This window comes from Poecilia mexicana, unplaced genomic scaffold (genome assembly GCF_051168715.1).
Source record: "Poecilia mexicana isolate PSO_F unplaced genomic scaffold, ASM5116871v1 scaffold_17, whole genome shotgun sequence".
Lineage (NCBI taxonomy): Eukaryota > Metazoa > Chordata > Actinopteri > Cyprinodontiformes > Poeciliidae > Poecilia > Poecilia mexicana.
In genome coordinates this window covers 12082349-12103561 of record NW_028263386.1, presented here as the reverse complement: position 1 = coordinate 12103561, position 21213 = coordinate 12082349, and the positions used below count along the sequence as shown (strand labels likewise).

At 37.4% G+C, this 21213-nt stretch overlaps 1 protein-coding gene and 1 long non-coding RNA gene across 3 annotated transcripts in view; both read right to left on the bottom strand.

Annotated features, from left to right (window-relative positions):
* The window catches only part of pth1r (parathyroid hormone 1 receptor), a 65079-nt gene that overhangs the window by 40831 nt on the left and 3035 nt on the right, over positions 1 to 21213 (bottom strand). The window lies entirely within an intron of this gene.
* On the bottom strand, positions 16097 to 21139 carry LOC148154753 (uncharacterized). 2 transcript variants are annotated; one of them, XR_015765856.1, is made up of 5 exons: positions 19379 to 21139; positions 19177 to 19220; positions 18296 to 18389; positions 17576 to 17731; positions 16097 to 16794 (listed from the first exon to the last, which is right to left on the bottom strand). It is a non-coding gene; the product is annotated as an uncharacterized LOC148154753 (long non-coding RNA). The 2 variants fall into 2 exon arrangements; XR_015765857.1 differs by lacking the exon at positions 19177 to 19220 and having other exon boundaries at positions 19379 to 21136.

The following is a 21213-nucleotide window of genomic DNA, read 5'->3' as shown; positions in this document are numbered from 1 at the left end:
TTAAAGACTCACTGTGGAAGAAAGGAGCTTTTTATTATTATTATTATTATTGTGAATTGAATAGATTAGCCAGTGCCACTCAATTAAAATATGTCCTGATTATTATGAAGAAAATGAAAAGCTTTAGATGAGGTTTATGATTGAAATGGGATTTAGTAAAACCCGGATCCTTTGTCATGTTTGATGATGAAGAATTAAAAGGGATCACTGAGTCAATGTAAACTATTTTTATGCAAAATAGAAGTATCAAGGTCAAAAAAATCAAAAGCATGAATGACAAAAGACAAAAAAAAAATGCTTGAAACGCAGCCAGCCAGCATATTAACTGTTGATGTTGTAGAGGTACAGGGCTATCATCCGTTTTTTTTTTTTAAGTGAGGTCCAGTGGCGTTGAGTTACACATTCTTTTAGTGGAAAAGTTAAGGGAAAAAAGCAGCAGAGGTCATGGTAAGTTAAGAAAACAAATTCTTCCTGAGTCAAACACAGCAAAGGTATAACCTTAGCATGCAAGTGAAACTGGAGCCTCCCTTTACCAACACAAGTAACTACAAGTTGGACACACAGGTCCTATGAAAACCGAGCGCCATGTCACTCACTACAAAAATGAGCAGAGAAATGTGTGTTTGCATGAATAAAAAATGAGAAACCAGTGATAATCTCAGGTAGACTTTCAGCCACTGTAAAGCTCTGCAGTGTGTATAAAAGGCGTTTTCCCACAGGTTGCATCTGTGAGCTGAATCCTGTGCTTATCTGGGGAAAATTCAAGCAAACATGTAAAGTGACCTGTGACGACAGCAAGTAACTCACAGTCCACAGCGACATGAGTGTTCACGCAGGAACATGACTGTTCACATCTGAAAATCTACAACATACTGCAGCGAACCACAAAAGCCACATACTTGTATTGTGATAAGTATTATTACCATCTGTGCAGAAAAGCTGACCCTTTTAAATCTCTCCACTCTCTTTGCCTCAATTGATTTCCACTTTCTCTCAAACTATCCTGCTCAATCACACAAAGCTCTCAAAGCCGTAGACTGCAAACATATAATTCCAGTTGTTTTTCGATGACTTCCAGACGTGACCTTTCACCTCAGCACAGACTGCGGAAAAAATATTTGCAGTGAGCTTCCTCTAACTTTATAAACACTATCAATATCTCAAACAGCATTCTCCTCTATTTAGATACACTTCTTGCAAATGATGGGGATAAAATCATAATTTTCTTTGAGGTTAATGACATGTGAGAGAATTATGCATCAGCCCTGTCACAAAAAGGTGACTATTATTGGTTTAAGAGTCAGTCTTTGCTTAGCTAATGGGTGACCAAACAAAAACAACAAAAATGAGGAAAAATAGCTTCTGGTACTAAATTGTTGTAGAAGAATAAATTTGAATCACTCTTACAGACTAAAAAATGTAAGGTTTATTGTATCTCACAAAAATAGCTTTTTCTCCAGGAAGACAAGTGTATTACAAGAAAAAAATCTTGCATTCAGCACATACAACATACATAACGTCTCAAAATATAAAATGATTATTTAATTTTTCACCTCAAGTGTCCAAGAGTATCAGCTTTAAAAAAAAAAAAAATGTGACTTGAGTGCTTGATGTAAATGAAGCAAATAAATCACAATACGTTCAAAAGAGTTTCTCTACATTGCAATGTAATTCAGCTCCAATTTTATCAATCTCAGTATTTCATATTTTTTACTTGGACATATTTTCAAACAGCGGTGATAAATATACTCCAAAGTCATTAAAAATCCGTTAACCAGCTGTTTAGTTTAGCCCTGGTTGGAAGGCCTCTGGCAGATGCTAACATGGCTAACTGTACCTGGCAGCACTTGATTATAGGCACTGATGTAATGTAAATAACCTTTTAACTTGGCATAAGTTTAAAATAAGGAAACTGACCAAGTGACAGTGTGATGGTTGCAGTTACAGTCACACAAACTTGGTAATGCTCACTGCTACAATCAATCATAGTAAATCTCAACACACATTTTTTTTGTTTTGTTTCTTTAAATATAGGATTTAATTCGCAGAGTAACAATTAATGTTTGTTTAGAGTTTTAAACAATCAAAGCAATCTATTCTTAAAGAAGTGCACACATACATACATTTTAGTTTACACTAAGTCAAGTGTTAATCTCTTTTTGGGGGGTGGGGGGGTTACCTCAGTGCCAGCTGCTCCAGTTCTTCAGAGGGAATCAAAGAGGTGGAAAGGGGGTGGAGCAAGCATATAAAGACCTCCAGATTGGTTCATACCACAACATGGGGTCATGGGGGAGGAAATGGGATTTTCCTATGTTAGTTTCAGTTAGATTTTTGTATATTCTCCCCTTGTTGTGTTTTGTCTCATTTGGGTAAGTCTGTTTGTTTGAGTTGAGTTCAGTTACCTGGACCTCTTTTATGGGCCCAATATTCAAAAAAAAAATTTTTTTTTTCATCATTTACTCAAGTTTGTCTTTTGGGTTAAAAAAAAACAATATTTTTTGGCTTTAAACCAAAAATTGTCTTTTATTGCTCAGTCCATCACAGATACACAAGATACAAGCACATAAATCACAGTGAGTACTTTGGCTGGCTACCAGCCAGTAGCAATGCTAAAGTTGGTATCTGTTTTTGAGCTGCTTAGCTGATTAAGTTAAAGGGGCTATTTCAAAGTTTACTGTGCTTTTTAAAACACAGTTAAAACACATAAAATGCATGTAGCTACTAATCAAACTTTAACTGGTCAATTCTCCACTAAGCTAATTTTATTTACATCTGTTTATGAAATCCAGTTTTTTGTTTGATCCTAATATTGTGCATCATATTGTTACACCCCTTGTTATTAGCATAGGGAAGGACCTCTAAGCACTATATGAAGACTGGCATTGGCCCAAATTTCTAAATGAACTGTATGCCTACTGGGTGACTATTATTGAAACTGGCAAACATTTAGGTTAACCTAAAATAAATTTGGCCTGGAGTACTGGAACATACGAGCTAAACTACAGTGCTCGTGTCACAGCTATGGCAAATCACTTGTAATGCTGCAAATGCCATCAACATTTGAAAGTTCACTGACTAATATGAAACGGAAAAGGTTTGACATGAGAATGGAAGGAGAAAAAAAAATCTCCTCAAGCCAACATCAGGTCCATGATGGTAGCTGGAAGAGGACAGAAAAGGGGCAGCAGTATCGGTAGCAGAACTGAGAATTCAAGAAATGGCATAATTGGTGCAGGTCCACTGACAGGTGTCCAGTCAGAAACGCCTAAAGACAGCAATGCTGCTCCAGGCCCCATCAATCTCTATAACTTCCAACACATACAGTGATCCATTCCTATGTATAAAACAGTCTCATGCCTCGCGAGCCATACGTTTACAGACATAGCGCCGACTTTTACATTACATAACACCGATATTTTACATTATTGATGATGAAGACGGTAAAAACACTAAAAGGTCAACAGCTTTCTAACCTCAATAGGGTCTCAACTAGACAATTTCATGAACAGATTTTCTTCTGTTTAAAGTGAAATCTCAGCCAAGATAAAAAAACTTTGTAATGAACTGAAACACAGTGGTACCCATGTCTGACAAGTAAATGACATCCTCCACTTTGATATTGACTGATATTTTAAAATGTCAAGGCCATTTAGGCACATGAATGTTAAAGGAGTCTAACTTTTGACATATATTTCATTAATCTGACCAATATATTTGAAAAAGACCTTTATCATGACTTTAGCTGGTATTCAAATAACCTATTGTCTTATAGAAGATATTCCTGGGAGTGTAAAATCATACAATGATCATGACCCTTCAGTTATACAACCAAGAAACTGTTTATTTAGATGCATGTCAGATCTCAATGCATGTCAAGTCTCCTAAAAATCTAAAATAAAGTAATTTGGCCTGATGGCATGGACTTCTCTTTCAGAAGCTGCCAATAGTGCTGTCTAATGCCAACTGAGTCAGATGAGTCTGAGAAGGAAAAGAGGAAGACGCCAGCAAAATGTGACAAATCGGCCCATCAAAACTTGAGCACCCTGTGCATGGCTGACTTAAGAAAAATATTTTTTTCACCATACATCTTGTTTTTATGTTCAATTGTTTTTTTTTTTGTTTTTTTTGTTGTTTGTTTTTTTTTTAAGTTCAAAGTACTTTTTCCTTATTTACTTGCAATTGAGATAAAATCAAGTTAATTCAGCAAATTTACTTTCGGAATTAAAGGAGGAGCGCATCAATTTTAAGTTTTTCATCAGATAATAAAATATGTCAGTAATGTCCAACGTATTTTTGCAAACATTCTGGTTTGTGTTTGTTGCTATTCATTTGTAAAATTTAACCTCGCAACAAAACTAACTTTTCGTTTATGGGACTTATCTGTCATAGAAGGTCAGTATACTGAAAGGAGTACTGTCAAGTACGACTAATGTGTTTTTGGAAGTTAATTACTGTTTTTAATTTACATTTGATCTTTAGTTACTTTACTTCTATTCTGTACAGCAGCAGGACAGCCTCTGAACCATATGTTGAGAATATTGCATAGAGTTCCTGGTAATCTGGTTACAAATAACGAATGGAAGCAGTTCACAAAGAGACCCAGGGTGGACTTAAATGGGCAGATTTGATTTTCAAGTACCAACAATAAATCTGACTGGGAGCTGCAAAACAACCCCATCATCTAACACAAGTGCTAAGTTACCAGCAAGCAGAATGGCCAGATGGGTCCACTCTAACCAGCTAGCTCAAACCTGTATGCATGTGGAACATGATTCTATAAATATGTTTAAGTTACAGTATGAAAAGCAAGGTGCATTGTAAAGAATCAATAACCAAATTCAGCTATTCACAAATAACAAAATAAAATCTTGTACTTTCCCTACACACTTTGTAGAGTCTTAAATATATAACAGTGGTTTAACATAACTGAGATAATGGCAGCAGAGTATTGTGTGTGTAAGTAGCAATCATGTACAAAAGTAAAGTGAAATGTTGGCTCACATCGCTGAGCTATATGGTTGGTGATTTTATAACCTAATATATTTATTGAATGATTGCTAGAAGCTCCTTTTGGGGATCAAAACATATGATCTTGACTGTAATACTGGCCCAGCATTAACATTTAAAGCTTAATATGTTCTGGCCTTCTTCTGCTTTTTAAATGGCTCTGACCCACACATACATGGACTCTATGAGACCTCTGCAGGTGACCTTTGATAGCAGACAGACAAAATGAGCACACTGCGAAAGTCAAATAAGTGCCAGACTGGTTCCTCCAGAAGGTTGAGTGAACTGACATCAGGTAAAAGTTCAAAATAACTGATCTCTTTCTGGTTGCTAAAAAAATAATTTAAAAAAATATATTTATTAGCAGTTATGTAATTGTGACACTGTATTGTATTATTAAAAATATCAGTCTTCTAGTAACACTGTTGACAGGAAGAGTTTATCACTAAGAATGTTACTGTACATTCATGATGTGTTGTCAATGTGTCTGTTTTCATCCCATCTACATTCAAAATTCCCCAAGAATGGCACAACTGGTTTTCAGTTCAGTTCAGTTTAACTCCCAAAGCCGAGTAGTCTGAGGCCAAATGCTCAATCATCCAATAAATAGATTCTTTCAGATAAGATGGATATAGCCAGATGGTCTGGTCTTCAGTTTCTCTTGATGTGATTTTGTAAACCTTTATAATAATTAACAGTCTGCACCATAGCTCCTTAGCTCAAGGAGACTAATGAAAGACTAATGAAAATTATCAAGCAGGATATATTATGCAAACACTACAGGCTGGTCTTACATCCTGCCTGAGTGTTTTTGTTTTTGCTGTTTAATGAACATTGCACGGTAGACTGAAGAGCAACATTTCCAAATGAAATTAGAACACAGAGAACATGTTCTTAAAGCAGCAAGACAACACTGCACATTTTTAAAACATTTTGATGAGCTGTGAATGCAGGTGATTAGTTCTGGTAAGCCTTAGCTGAAACCGTTGCACTTCTACTAACACACCTCCTACACCCTAAAATGGATCTTCTCCTGCTTGGATTGAAGTAAAGCTTGTGTCAAATTAATATGCATACATGTTTGTATAGCTTTCTTGGTGAGCAGATTAATTTGCATGAAGACTTTGCAGGTGTCTGAAATGGTCCCTCGCTGTGTGGGCTAAATGAACTGCAACTTTAATGAACAAGCATCCAGACGGAAATAAACAACTAGAGGAGCAGCATACAGTTCACATTGGACATCTGGACAACTTGAAAGAAACTGCCTTCAGAGGTTGATGTATAGTTCAACCTCTGAAGGCAAAGGTTATACTTATAAGTCATCATACTTCACATGATGACTTACTTCATATTTCTTTGAGCAATGGTAGGTCAGAAGTAGAAAAACCTAAGTGCATAATTCCGTTTTTTTTTTGTTCTTGTTTTTTTATTTACATGTTTTCTACATAACGACTTCTTTGAATTGTAGTCTATTTCTAATTTTCTGAAAAACTGCATTATAGCTTCTCATTAATTGTAAACCATCAACATCAATATGAAAGGGGTGGTATTATGTACTTTTCAGACACTACCTATATTGCATAATCAGGTAACTATGTTACTTTCAGTTGTTATAAAAATGCTGCATTTATCAAACATAACTGAAAAGAAACTGGAATTTGTCCCTTTAGGAAACTCCTGCTCTTCCCAATACTCCACTTTCACTATGTCATCACATCAATGTTTACAGCCATTCTCAGTCCGACATTGTTAGGAGCATTGGACTGAGAAGAGGCTTGGGTAATGAGTTGACCAGACTCGCAGTTCCACCGGGTGTTTACTAATGGCTCCTGCCGCTAGTCTGGGGGAGCTGAGTGGGGAAAGTCCGTTGTCAGACGGGGAAGCTCAGCTGGAGCCTGCAGTTCTGAGGAGGAACTCTGTGGAAATGGGCAGCACTTTGTGTCTCAAACATGCTTAGAAGAATCAAAGTAACACACCAGGTACGGTTTGATGAGCGAGTAACATTGTAACATGATATGAACTAAAAAAGAAAAATACAAAAAAAAAAGCATAGCAGTCCTTTAAGATAAATGCACTCTACAGCAGCTTTATTTATTTTTATTTAACTGCAATAGTAAACTGACTTTTTGATAATATTCTAATTCATTAAGGTGCACTTGAAGGAGTGGAAAGTCCAACATCAGCAATCAATCTTTTAATCTGTGTGTAAATTATTTGAACCTAAAATGTTGGTTACAAACCTGTTTTTTGGGGGGGAGGGGGGGTTTATAGGGCAAGAAAGGCTACTTTAAGTTTTAAGCAAGCTAATAACTAACTGGCTCTGGGACAGTGAATGGTATCGATTACAATAAAAACCCAGGGGGCTTTGACTCCTACTTAATTGCATTCATAAATTAGGTCATTGTAGCTGAGAGAAATACCACAACCCTGCAGCCACAAAGGCCAATATAAACAAATCCCATTGAGATTCTCAGTGAAAAGGCAGTGACACAAATACTGGGACTTATGTAATCATTTACTCTCAGTGGTCCTCCCATGTCTTTAGGACCACTAGAACCCCAGCACACCATTTTAATGGCCTGAATCTATAATCTCCTGCTCTAAGCAGAGGCATGTGATCCTTGCAGAACAGGGAACCTTTTTGTCCATCCATCATTTCTTGTGGGTGGTGTAGTTTAATACACAGCAGCTCCTTGTTATGGAGCTGGATGCTGCATAGAAAAAAACATCAACACTGATTTTAGAAAATGGGAACATTTCTTCTTGAGTTACCATCCATCTATATTAGAATCTGTTAATACATAAAACACATATATGTTGATATACTGACTAAAATTAAAGGCAATCTTGTCATTGTTACATGAGGTAAAAAGTAAAAATTAAGATCAGACTTGTCCATTGTTAAAATTGGGACTCTTTGTTTTGATGATACTGGTGCCATGTCGTAATTGCCTCTTGTGTAAACACCCTCACATACTTCTTGGCACTGACTCAGCACAAACCAGCAGTCAGAAGTTGCCCAATCATGATCTCGTCAAGCGTGGACCACAGAGAAGTGTTTTGCCATTGAGTTTGGGGCACGTTATTATTATCATGGCCAAAGAGCATCCATTGTTTACATTTTCCGACAGACGTTTGTTTTGAAACAACTTTAAAAAGTAAACCATTGTCTAGAACCATTTATCTAAGCTATACTAAGTTTTTGTAACTAGTGGAGAAAGATGTGACTTGCATCTTTACTTCCTCACGACCAAAATTATATATATGGACAGCGGGAATTTATTTTTGATTTTTTTTTTACTGTAGGGTTATTGGAAATGTCCAATGAATGAAATGTATGAATACAGCACCTTCCATTTTTTGGGCCCTTTTTGACCACTACTGTTGGTTTTCGACTGTGCAAAAACAGCTTAAAGGCCAAACAAGCCTCATGACAAACCCTGTCTGCACTGGCTTGATTGTAATAAGAGGGTCAATGAATTGTTTAGTGTAACAGCAAATAAACATTGCATGTTCACAATTGCTGGAGTGGAGTCTAAGGAATAACAGATAATTTTGGCCCAATGTAATGTCATGATGTGGGCCTGTGGCTTAGTCTTGGTCAGATTATGTTATGTCTGGATGTGTGTGCACATGTGCATATAAAAAGTTAGCTTTCAAGGGGTCAGTAATCCACAAGCCCCCTTAGGCATATACCATGATCAGTATTTAGAAATTAAATAAGAAATTGATTTTTGTCCTTAATTCACAAGTCAAATTTATATCCAGAAATAATAATAATAAAAAAAAACTGTTAAATCAACAACAAATGCAATCAAATTGACAGTCTGAAATTAATTACACACATTGTACGTTTTTTTCCTGTCAATAATGCAATGCTGTCAAATTGTAATTTATATTGCCAAATGGTAAAACGTATCCTAAGCAAGATGTCAACTGCTGTCACCAATTTAATTTGAAAAAACTACACGGTAATGGCTGAAATCAGATTTAAAGGGGCTGAACCAGTGATGAAGAAAAACTTCACGCTAGTCAGGGGTTTGATGCAATAGGCTTAGAAACAAAATTACTTATAAGAAATTATCACTGCATTTATCGTGCAATAATATTATAGTGGGTAAAATAATTAAATTCAGCAGCTTTGGCTTTGCTTTACCTCCACCATATAAAATGTGTATTCTGTCTTTTATTAAGAAATTATCACAAATTAATGTCTAATCATCTCTTATTTCTTGAAAATAGAGTTATTTACTTACATTTAAATGACAAAACATCTTATTTCCTCATTAAACAAAAGATACAGAAAAATGTTTTGATTAAGGAACAAGTTTGGACACCCTATAGCTCATATAACTACTTTTGGCTTATATACTTTTAGTGACACACTTATAAAGATTTACTACTCTGACATCAGTCTGAGGAAAGTTAGCCTGCTTCTTGACTTTCAGCTGTGAGATTTTGCAACAGTTTCTTACATGCATCGCCTTATTCCAAGTCACCTCACAGCCTCTCAGTGGGATGAAGGTATTGACTTTGACTCAGCCCAGGACTTTCCATTTCTTAATTCTCAGCTATGGTTTAGGTCATTGTCATGTTGCAGGATCCAGTCCTGCCTCAGCCTCAGTTTTTTTAAGGGCTGTCTCACATTTTCCTCAAGTACTCTCTAATACTTGTGTCTTGGTGTAGTGTTGTGGTTTAGGATCCCACTAAAACCACTACACTTCTTCTGTACCCACCTCCCATGAGTGTTAAACTTGTGAAATCTCTATGATTTTTGAAGACATGTCATTTCCTAATAATATTTACAAGAGCCTTCAGTAGGTCTCCTGTGGATACTTTAGAGTGTTTGGAGACTACTTTGAGCATCTTGCGGCCTGCTCTCAGGATGAGCTTGCTTAGATGTTCAGACTTCCACTTGTGAATCATTTTCAAAACTTTCTGAGATCTCTCTTACGAGATCAAAGGATTGCTACAATGTTCTTTCTGAAGGACTCAGGCAGGTTTTTTATTATTATTGTTATTTATTATTTTTACTATGGTTTTAACTTCAGCATATCAAACTATATATCTGAGGTTTACACTTGACAAACCTTCCTCAAAATATCAAAATGATGATGTCCTAATAACCCTTCGTGGTATTTCTGTAATTAATATTATTCATTTCAATGGGGGTAACTTTAAAATGGCTCATCCTAATTTGTTCCTCGCCAGAAAAAATTAGTTGCATTACATTTTTCTGTAAATTTCATATTTTGATACTTGGCATTCAGTAAATTAGAATATTTAATTTATTTTAGGAACTCATCACTAAGTAAAACACATTTTAAGGATTAATTACACGCAGATGGATGTTTGAAAGCTTTCATATCTGTTAATTATTAATATTTTCTACAACTACTAACAACTAATGAAAACATGACTTAAAATAAGAGTATTACATCAGACCATAAAAACAATTTTTAAAAATAAAAGTGCAGGCTTGGCTAAAAGTATCATTAATGTCTGCTTATTGGTTGTTATTTTCAAAACATACTTTTAACCTGACAAACAGGACTCATTAGGATGTATTTCCTAAAATATTGAATGTGACTGGATTGATATAACTAAGCATGTTAAAAAGAAAAGGCTGCTGACAGGTGTCCTGATTTGTCAATATTACTGTGTCTACCATTTAATTCTAAGTTGTAAAACTACATCATCACTTCAAAATTATAAGTAAGTTAACATTTAATGGAAAGAAATCTGTCTGAAGATTTTATAACTGCATGCAAATTAATAAATTACAATTAATATAATTTGAATTAAGAATAAATGACATGGACTATAAAAAGCATTCAGACTTTTTGCTTTTTTTTTTTTCCTTCCTGTTGAGTAATTCTACTGAAAGCTAACAACCAGGACCAATCAAAAGAAGCAATCAAACAGACTGCAGTCTCAGCTGTTTCATCAACATCACTGAGTGAAAAACAGACTTGGGGAATACATTAATGAGGATATTTCATGCCTTACTCTTTCAGACACACTCGCGCATTGCATACAAACACACACAAGTGGGGAAAAAATTAGCATAAGTCATATTGGATATCAGTCAAAAGGCATGCAAAAAGGAATTTTAATATGAAAGCCCATTTTACAAATACACCCCCAGTTCATTTCAAATTAGTGAGAAAATATCTGCTGAGTCTAATTACCAGAGACAGATTGAAAAGAGATTATACAGCACTGTAATCTGCATTCTAAAATTATGTTGGGGAAAATTTGACAGAGATGAATAAAGCTTAAGGAAATGTTATTATGCTGGGCATAGAAGTATGCATTTTAGCAGCTTTTACATGACTGCTTTAGAACAAAAAAAAAGTTATATGTGTACCATTGGTCTGTTGGATTCATTTTCACAAAGGTGCAAAATTCAAATATGATCCCAAGGAGTAAAACATATCATCCAGCATCTACTCTGCTTTTAACTGGGAAAATAAATATTTTCCTTTAACTATTATTTGATTTAATAATCATTTGAAGTATTAGTATAATAACTATTGTAGGAGTTTAACAATATGATTCCAATTAACTTCTTTATCATGGTTCCTAAGCCTGTTTTTTATGAATAATGAATAAAGAAGATTACTTTTGCCCAGCAAAAGCTGACATTCTTTGCTATTGCATATTGTCCATCTAGCCCTTACACAAAACTTGCAGCAAGCAGATTCAAATCCACTCCGAGTATCCAGACACATGCAAGTCATCACGGAGGAAAACACAGTCATGAGGTAGAAATTAAATCCCCACTAAGGTTTCCAGAAAGCCCTGCTTCCTCCTAATAAATGTAATAATAGAGTGAGGCAGCCTGTCACAGCGAACAAAGGTGCTGTGAGCTAACGCTTCATCTGTTGGCTGTCACTGCCGCTTGACTGCTGAGATGTAAAACACAATAATGGTTACTGCACGACTTGTGTCGGTTAATTTAGATAAATATGCTGTGAAGACGGCAATGTCAAAGTGCTTTCCAACGTTTAGGTTTCAGCTTGTAATCTCCAGATTTTTCTCACTTCGATACAGAGCCCCTGCAAGGCATAAATCCTGCGATTCGACAAGTGGATGTTTCAGCTCAAAAAAGTCTCATTTCAGCTTTCAAAAGCCAGACTTTCCACTCTAAGTTTAGATGCCCGCAACTTATTTTTTTTAGGGTGGAGGGAAAGACTGAGCAAACACCTAACATAAAAATGGGTAAACATCATTCACAAACAGAGCCTTTTAGCAGCTAAATGTTGAACCAGCTATAAATACAGTTTCATTTTAATTGTTTTCTTGTGCCATCTATGCCACTGAGCTCAGAGGTCCACTGTGGCGCAGTGATGAACCACATCACTGGGAAAATGCACTGTACCTCAGAGCCTGGGCAAACTGCCTGTTGAATGCACAACAGCTTTAGCCAAAACACACAAAACCAACACAGTGTGTTGCTCTGCCTACGCTGTGTGTGTGCCTGTGTGTGTGTGTGTGTGTGTGTGTGTGCGTGCGTGCGTGTGCGTGTGCATGTGCGTGTGCATGCAGCAGACTTTATAGATACAGCTATGACAATATTTAAAAAGGCATTTATAAGTCACGGTATCCTGTGTTAAAGTAAGCTACACAAATGGGAACTTAGACTGCAGAAATGAAGCACTTTGACAATCCCAATTCAGGCAGGTGAGAGCTTCAAAACGATTTTGTGCCAATAATAGGAGCTTGAGACTCCTTCACTTATTGCTAGAGGAAGAAACCACACAAAGTAGAACAAGACTGTGATCACCAGTAACAGGCAAGTACTGCCTATTAATCTTGAGTAAATATACTACAGTTTCACTCCATCATTGTCCTTAAAAAGAATTTTAAAGAAAAAAAAAGAACATGACATTATATAATTGCTTTAATCAAATCAAAAAATCATGTTTTTCCAACTCCTGTTAAAATAATGCAACGTGTTTATTATACTCATAAAAATGAGAAAACCTTACCCATATTTTCTTTTCTTTATGTTGTTTTGAATCTAATGCTTCATCAAAAACAAAGCATGTAAACAGCCACTAAACCTAAATGTGGATGTAGTGCTAATAGCACAAAATACCACAATCTTAGCTGGTTTAATTAGTCAGGCTATCTAGTCAGATAGCTAGCCTGCAGCCAGTTGCTTAACAGACATGCTGCTTGCAGCTTCCCCACAGTGGTTTTAAAGCAGTGTGGGTTAAGAGGCTAATTCGGATTATCTACTCATCATCCCAACTGTTAGTAGGTGGGAAATATTAGTCAGTAAGTGAACATTTTGTGCTCAAAGTTGAAGAGCAAGAAAAAGTTGGCAAGTGTAAAACGGTCCAGTTTTACTGCACGTCTATTAAAACCTTTTGGGTTGCCATGAGCTTGAAAAATGCTTAAACAAAATAAAAGTTGAGTTGAGTAGTAGTAAGTTTTCAGTAAAAAATAAAACAAAAACAAAACATGCAACTGAATTAAATTACACATGAAATTTCAGAATATCCCAAACAAGTACTGCCACAATGTATTAAAAAAAAAAATGAAGATAAGCTCATACGTGGCTTGGCTGGACCTTTGCAAGTGCAATAATTAAAAATTTTCATTCTGCATTTTATTTGAAAAGAAAACACATTATTGCATATTGGACTGTGTTTTAATGTATTTGATTTTCATATAAATTACCAACAGGCATCTATCTAAAAACAATAAATAAAACAGCGTAACAACAGCATGTTTTAACCATTTCCTCCGTGCTTTCTTTAGTTATCAGTCTGTGTTACATCGCGACATCCATAGCTGGCACACCTTTACATTTTGTGTGTTGCTTTGTATGGGTGACTATATTTTTCGAAGTGATGCTTTATACAAATTCAAAGGTGCTCTGGAAAAATAGTTTTTCACAAGCAGAAGGTCTATACACCCTAACCTATTATTCTACTGCAATTTGCATGTGTGAGAGAAATTTGTATAATACAGTTTTAGTTCAGAAGTCCCCAGTCACTAAAACCCACACCTGGAGACTGGTAAAAAAAATGTATATAAATGTGAAATAAATGTCCATTGTTTGGAAGGAATATTTTTATATGTCAACAACAATGGCATGCAGCACAGACTTGGTAAATGACACTGCAGTCATTTGAGCAAAAAGTCAATTTCCTTTTTTTCTAATTTTGGAGGAAAAACTTTTACTAGACTCCTATTCATAATGGGAAGATTTATTAGAAATTAAGACCAATGACAACACCAGCAGTGCTTGGGGTTGCCTAATTAACCCTTCCCTAAAATCTAGTTAAATGCTCCTCAATATCCCCAATGCAAAACACATGCGGAGAGAATCGCAATTGCTGATACTTTGCCTTCTCTGTGTTTGACAAGCTGTCACTGCGCAGAGGAAGCACATCTGGACCTCCACGCTTCACATGTGCAACATCCCAGCCAGCATACCCATGTGGGCCCCATATGGGAAAAAAGAGGGCTGCCAATATGGGCCCCAAATGGGTTTGTCCGCGGGTTCCATGGTGGCCCCACATGGGTTTGCCCAGGTAGATTTAAATGGGTGCTGACTGGGTTTTCAGTGGGACCCAGATGGGTAACTTACATGAGCCCCATCTGGGCCCCACTTGGGAGCTTTCATGAATTTTTACCTGGGCCCCAACTGGGTCTAAACTGGGCTAGAATATGGGCACCAAGTGGGTTTGTCCACGGGTTCCATGGTGGCCCCATATGGGTTTGCCCAGGTAGATTTAAATGGGTGCTGACTGGGTTTTCAGTGGGGCCCACATGGGTAACTTACATGAGGCCCATCTGGGCCCCACTTGGGAGCTTTCATGAATTTTTACCTGGGCCCCAACTGGGTCTAAACTGGGCTAGAATATGGGTACCAAGTGGGTTTGTCCGCGTGTTCCATGGTGGCCCCACACGGTTTGCCCAAGTAATTTAATTGGTTGCTGACTGGGTTTTGAGTGGGGCCCAGATGGGTAACTTGCATGAGGCCCATCTGGGCCCCACTTGGGAGCTTTCATGAATTTTTACCTGGGCCCCAACTGGGTCTAAACTGGGCTAGAATATGGGCACCAAGTGGGTTTGTCCACGGGTTCCATGGTGGCCCCATATGGGTTTGCCCAGGTAGATTTAAATGGGTGCTGACTGGGTTTTCAGTGGGGCCCAGATGGGTACCTTACATGAGGCCCATCTTGGCCCCACTTGGCAGCTTTCATTTTTACCTGGGCCCCAACTGGGGCTAAACTGGGCTAGAATATGGGCACCAAGTGGGTTTGTCCACGGGTTCCATGGTGGCCCCATATGGGTTTGCCCAGGTAGATTTAAATGGGTGCTGACTGGGTTTTCAGTGGGGCCCAGATGGGTACCTTACATGAGGCCCATCTTGGCCCCACTTGGCAGCTTTCATTTTTACCTGGGCCCCAACTGGGGCTAAACTGGGCTAGAATATGGGCACCAAGTGGGTTTGTCCACGGGTTCCATGGTGGCCCCATATGGGTTTGCCCAGGTAGATTTAAATGGGTGCTGACTGGGTTTTCAGTGGGGCCCAGATGGGTACCTTACATGAGGCCCATCTTGGCCCCACTTGGCAGCTTTCATTTTTACCTGGGCCCCAACTGGGGCTAAACTGGGCTAGAATATGGGTACCAAGTGGGTTTGTCCACGGGTTCCATGGTGGCCCCATATGGGTTTACCCAGGTAGATTTAAATGGGTGCTGACTGGGTTTTCAGTGGGGCCCAGATGGGTACCTTACATGAGGCCCATCTTGGCCCCACTTGGGAGCTTTCATTTTTTACCTGGGCCCCAACTGGGGCTAAACTGGGCTAGAATATGGGTACCAAGTGGGTTTGTCCACGGGTTCCATGGTGGCCCCATATGGTTTTGCCCAGGTAGATTTAAATGGGTGCTGACTGGGTTTTCAGTGGGGCCCAGATGCCTCATTCCTGTAGGAACAATGGGGTCTGTCTCACCTAACCTGAAAGTGAATTACATTAATAGATATACAATCTTAATCAACAAACCAAAGTATTAAAATGCTTTAGCACAAAACCTGCATTAAAAAAAGAGATGAAAAATGTCTTTTGGTCAAGGTTTTTATTTGGTAATTTTAAATATTGTCAGTTTTTTTTAACTCGTCAATTATAAGAGCTTTATTAACACAGAGCAAATGATGCCACAAGAAATGCACTGGTAAAAGAAATCTACAAAATTATTCATATTGCAGATTTGAAAATAACAGAAACTAGTTTAATATAACAAATGTATAAACATAGATCTATATGTAGATATATAATTATCTATGTAACTAGATTTCTAGCTATGTAAATATATATTTATCTCTATATATATAGATCTATATATCTAGATAGTTATATGTCTACATCTCGTTATCTAGATAACTATGCATCTAGTTATGTAAATATGTATAGATACATACATGTATATAGATCTATATCTAGATATGCAACTATATAGATCTGTACATCTATATATAAATACATATAAATATATATCAACACACACACACTTACATAGCTCTTTCACACTACATTTTTGTCAAATATTTTTAATAACCTATATGCCACACTTGAAAGCTCTCATACATCATTGTAACTGTCCATCTTGGAACCTGCCCACCTGAGTCTGAGCTGGCTGCCTCCCTAGTCGCTCTAACTTTTCTATTTCCACCTCTGTCCGGGGCTCCAGTAACCCACTTCGAGTGCCTTTTCCGTATCTTTGTGTGATTCCGTGGATGGATCCATTTCTTTTAAGTGCACCTAAAAAACAAGCAAAGGTAGAAATTGCATTAGTGTTTTACTTTTAGTACAATGTAACATTAATGAAATGTGCATCTCTTCCCCTTCAAGGGGCAGAAATGCTTGCAGGGATCTGCCAAAATCAAAGCACTCTCGAGTCATTATTATTATGTAGATAGAGGTGTGCAGATCGATCAGCAATCATAAGCGGTTAATTTCCGTGAAAATGTGTTTGATTGGTGATCGCTGATCACGGCCTCTTGTTGCAGATCACCTGTATCTCATTCGCAGCCTGCATGTGCAGCTGATCTACTCTTTCCGTCACACTGCGCACTTTTTAATTTTGCCAGATAACATGTTATCATTTATACCTAAAGTGAAAAAATAACAGCCAATCCAGACGATCGGCAGCGATGGGCCCCATGGGTGATCGGTATCAGAATTGGAAGCAAAAAACCTGATCGGAGCATCCCTAGTACACACACTATATTCTTATTGTAAATTTAAAATATATTAATGTATATAAATCAACTACTGACATAAAGGTTCTATCATGGTCTTGTATATTTTGTTAATACTGTTTGAAATGCAAACAATATTACCTTCAAATTTTGTCAGCAATCAAATCTTTAAGTTCTTGAGAGCACAGTGAAAGAATACTATGTGAATTAAACCAAAAATTGAAGTCTCAGTTTTTAATCTAAAAAAAAAAAAAAGATTACTAAAAATGAACAAAAGGCATAAGACAACCAAAATTAACAAATGTTCAAGAAAAAAAGTGAATATAAAAACTGATCTTTACCATACAAAACATCAGAGACGCAGGTCCCGGAACTTGTTTCCTATGTCGGCCAAACAGGTTGAACTGGAGGGCCAATTCAGGGGACATGAGGAATCGCACAGCTTGTTGTACTGCATCATCTAAGGACCCTCCTCCAATTTCTGCAACCATGACAACCTTAAGTATAATGACAATTACAGGACAACATTTTAAAATCAGGACGCATGATACATTTAGTTTTTATTAATTGATTTGTTATTGTTTCACACATATATAGCTTATAAGCTTACTTTTATACATGGACAAAATGCCAATTGTTAATGTCTGTATCAATTTAAGTCAATAAATTTTGAAGGATTAGAAGGAAAAAGTAAAGCAAGGAGAACCAAATGGGTAAAAGAACTGAGAGCAGCTCAAATGACAACCAGGGAGACAGAAGATCTAGAGCAGTGGTTCTTAACCTTTTTTGAGGTACCGAACCCCCCAGTTTCATATGCGCATTCACCGAACCCCGCTTCCCCCCTCCTTGCCCCATCCCTGCGCTCCTCCGCAGCACTGATTGGCTAAGCAATGTAACGTGATCCTCCGCAGCAAATGATGGCAAAGCGGCGCATCACGACTTTACACAAGTTTTTTCCCTCCGCGGCAGAGGCTCCGCCGAACCCCTGGGGTTCGATCGAACCCAGGTTAAGAACCACTGATCTAGAGTTGTGTGTTACAGAAGTCCCTGTTCCACGTTACCTTCTACGTCGCTTTTCTGGAATATCATTATCTGTTTGAAGATCTGATGTCACTTCTGCCCTTGCAAGCCTTCTTCACGCTTCTCCATAGTAGTCTGTAGAAAATAAATTTTTAAAAAGTATTAAAACATTGGTAAATCTAAAGCTCCCATTTGCATTGACCAAACAAATGGCTAGTTGAGACCTAAACACCCACTTGTCATGTTTTTTGCAGTCAAACGATGACAGAATAAAACGCTTTAAAATGTCACTTACACAATAAAACAAACATGATTTTAAAATATTTACTACTATGCCTTCATTCTATTTACAAAAAAGCTTTTATGCCAAATATACTGAAACCACATGGGCCCCATTTCGTGTTGCCCATTTCTGTCCCATTCTCAGTTAGCCCACAATAATGCTGAATACAGTCTACATTTAGCCCAAATGGGCTGACAATATGGGTCCCATTTTAGGTTAAACATATGGGCCTCGTGTAGTTAGCCCAGACAAAACCCATGCCCATTCATCATTACCTATCTAGTCCACAACGACACGATTCAATGCAGTTTCATGAAAAAAAAAAATAATAATAATTAAAAATGCACAATTAATGGATCCCAGCTATGCATGCTGGCTTAATTGGCTGCGAGAAAGATTGTTAAAAACCCATGTACACAGAATGAAAGCGAAGTAGTTACTCTTTATAAATAATGTAAGTGGTTTTATCGTGTCAAGGTACTTTAAAAGCAACCTCCGCTAGCAACGTAGATTCATTAGTGAACCGATTTTATTCTGCCGCGTTGGCGCTCAAATTTACCGGTGAATGGCGCCGCAGCGTATTTGAAAATGATCTGGCCCAGAACAGTTTGAAATCGCTCTGCATCCAAATATTCTTACCTCAATAATGGCAGATGACTTATTGTGTGTGTTAAAAAAATCACCTAAAAGAAAAACAAACAAAAAAAAGAAGAAACAACTAATAAGGTCTTTCGGGGTACTCCGGTCATCCGAACCATTACGAGCAACAAATGTTTTAACTAACGATTTAAAATCTCTCCCTAAAATTTGACACAGACAAAACAGACAGAAGTGTACTTACAGATTCTTTAGTAGAAGGCCAGCGAACCTGCAGACTCCACGCCAACGGACTGATGGGACTACGTTTGATTTTGAAACCGCATATCCATCCGCCGTTAACAATTGTACGTTCTCCAAGAAACACGAGATTAATTTTGAGAGTAATACATCGGTTTAACAAATGTAAAACCGATGTAGCACTCACAAATTTTCTCAATAAAAATAAATAAATATAGTCGTCCTTATTCAAATGTGTTTTGGAACTACTTTCTTTAGTGGATGTGTAAAGTGTCTACTTCAATTCACCAACCTTTATTGGCAACGGTGCCAGAGAAAAAATGAACAAAAAGGTTAAAAAGATTATTGAAAAAAGATTAAAAGATATAAAAATAATCATAAATAGAAATGTTTAGTTTTTTTATTTTATTTATGCTGACAACTTGGAAAATGTTTACAGATGAAAAAACAGATGCTAAAAATTTTACTCTTGTCTTTCTCACTTGAGTTTTGTTTGAATTCATTTTCTAAACATTTTGTAATATTTTTCACGATGATCTGATCTGAACTATTTCTCCAAATAAGAATTAAGTCCTTCTTTGAAAAAGCTGCAATGAACACTTGGAGGTCTGAACATCCAATTGATAATAAAATAAAATTAAATTACATTTAAAAAAAGAAGCAAGGACAAAAGTCCACTCTGAACCACTCTGAGCAGCAGAAGATTATGCATATTTAAAACAGATAATGTCACAAAAATGTTAGGACATCTGGACTGTTCTAGTGTAAAATAATAAAAAGAAAAAAATGCTAGGACTTCAAAGTGTAGCTTGGACAATACTGAACTGGTTTAAAAAATAAAGCATTGAAACATATTTTGGTCTTCTGGAAGCCTAGTGTAATGTCGGTGTTAGTAAATGAGCCAGACAAAGAAATCATGTAGTGAGCATGGTTCAAATACAATACCTCTTTATGACCTCCAAGATGAGGTAACCATCCAAGGAGAGCTTTTAATTTTGTAGAAAGCTTATACAATTGCTTCAACAATTTACCTTTTATCAGCTCCAATACAGGCCAACTGAGTAACAATTTCCTTAGCTAAAGGCCATCAATCTGACATCTCATAATTTTTTTAAAAGTTTTTATAATCTTGCTCTTGCAGCTTTTGCTTTTGACATATAGTGAAAAGTTTAAAAGTGACAGGGTAACCACATTGTCTAATCAGATAAAAAAAAAAAAATCCCATTACCCCACATGAAAAAGGATTAAGGTCTACATTTTCCTACCCAGGTCTAACCCATGTATGGTCAGCCCATGCTTGTGTCATGTGGGTTCAATGTGGTCAGCCCACATGGGTTTCCCATGTTGGGCCCATGATACTGGAACTACATGGGCCCCACATAGTGTTGCCCACTTCTGCCCCATCCCTAGTTAGCCCACATAAAAAAGCAATGGGGCCTACATACGCATGCCCAGGTCCAACCCATGTACGGTCAGCCCATACTTATCTCATGTGGGTTCAATGTGGTCAGCCCACATGGGCTTCCCATGTTGGGCCCATGATACTGAAACTACATGGGCCCCACATAGTGTTGCCCATTTTTGCCCCATCCCCAGTTAGCCCACATAAAAATGGAATGGGGCCTACATATGTATGCCCAGGCCCAACCCATGTACAGTCAGCCCGTGCTTATGTCATGTGGGTTCAATGCAGTCAGCCCATGTGGGTCCCACATAGTGTTGCCCATTTCTGCCCAATCCCCAGTTAGCCCACATAAAAAAAGGATTAGGGTCTACATTTTCCTGCCCAGGTCCAACCCATGTACGGTCAGCCCATGCTTATCTGGGTTCTATGCGGTC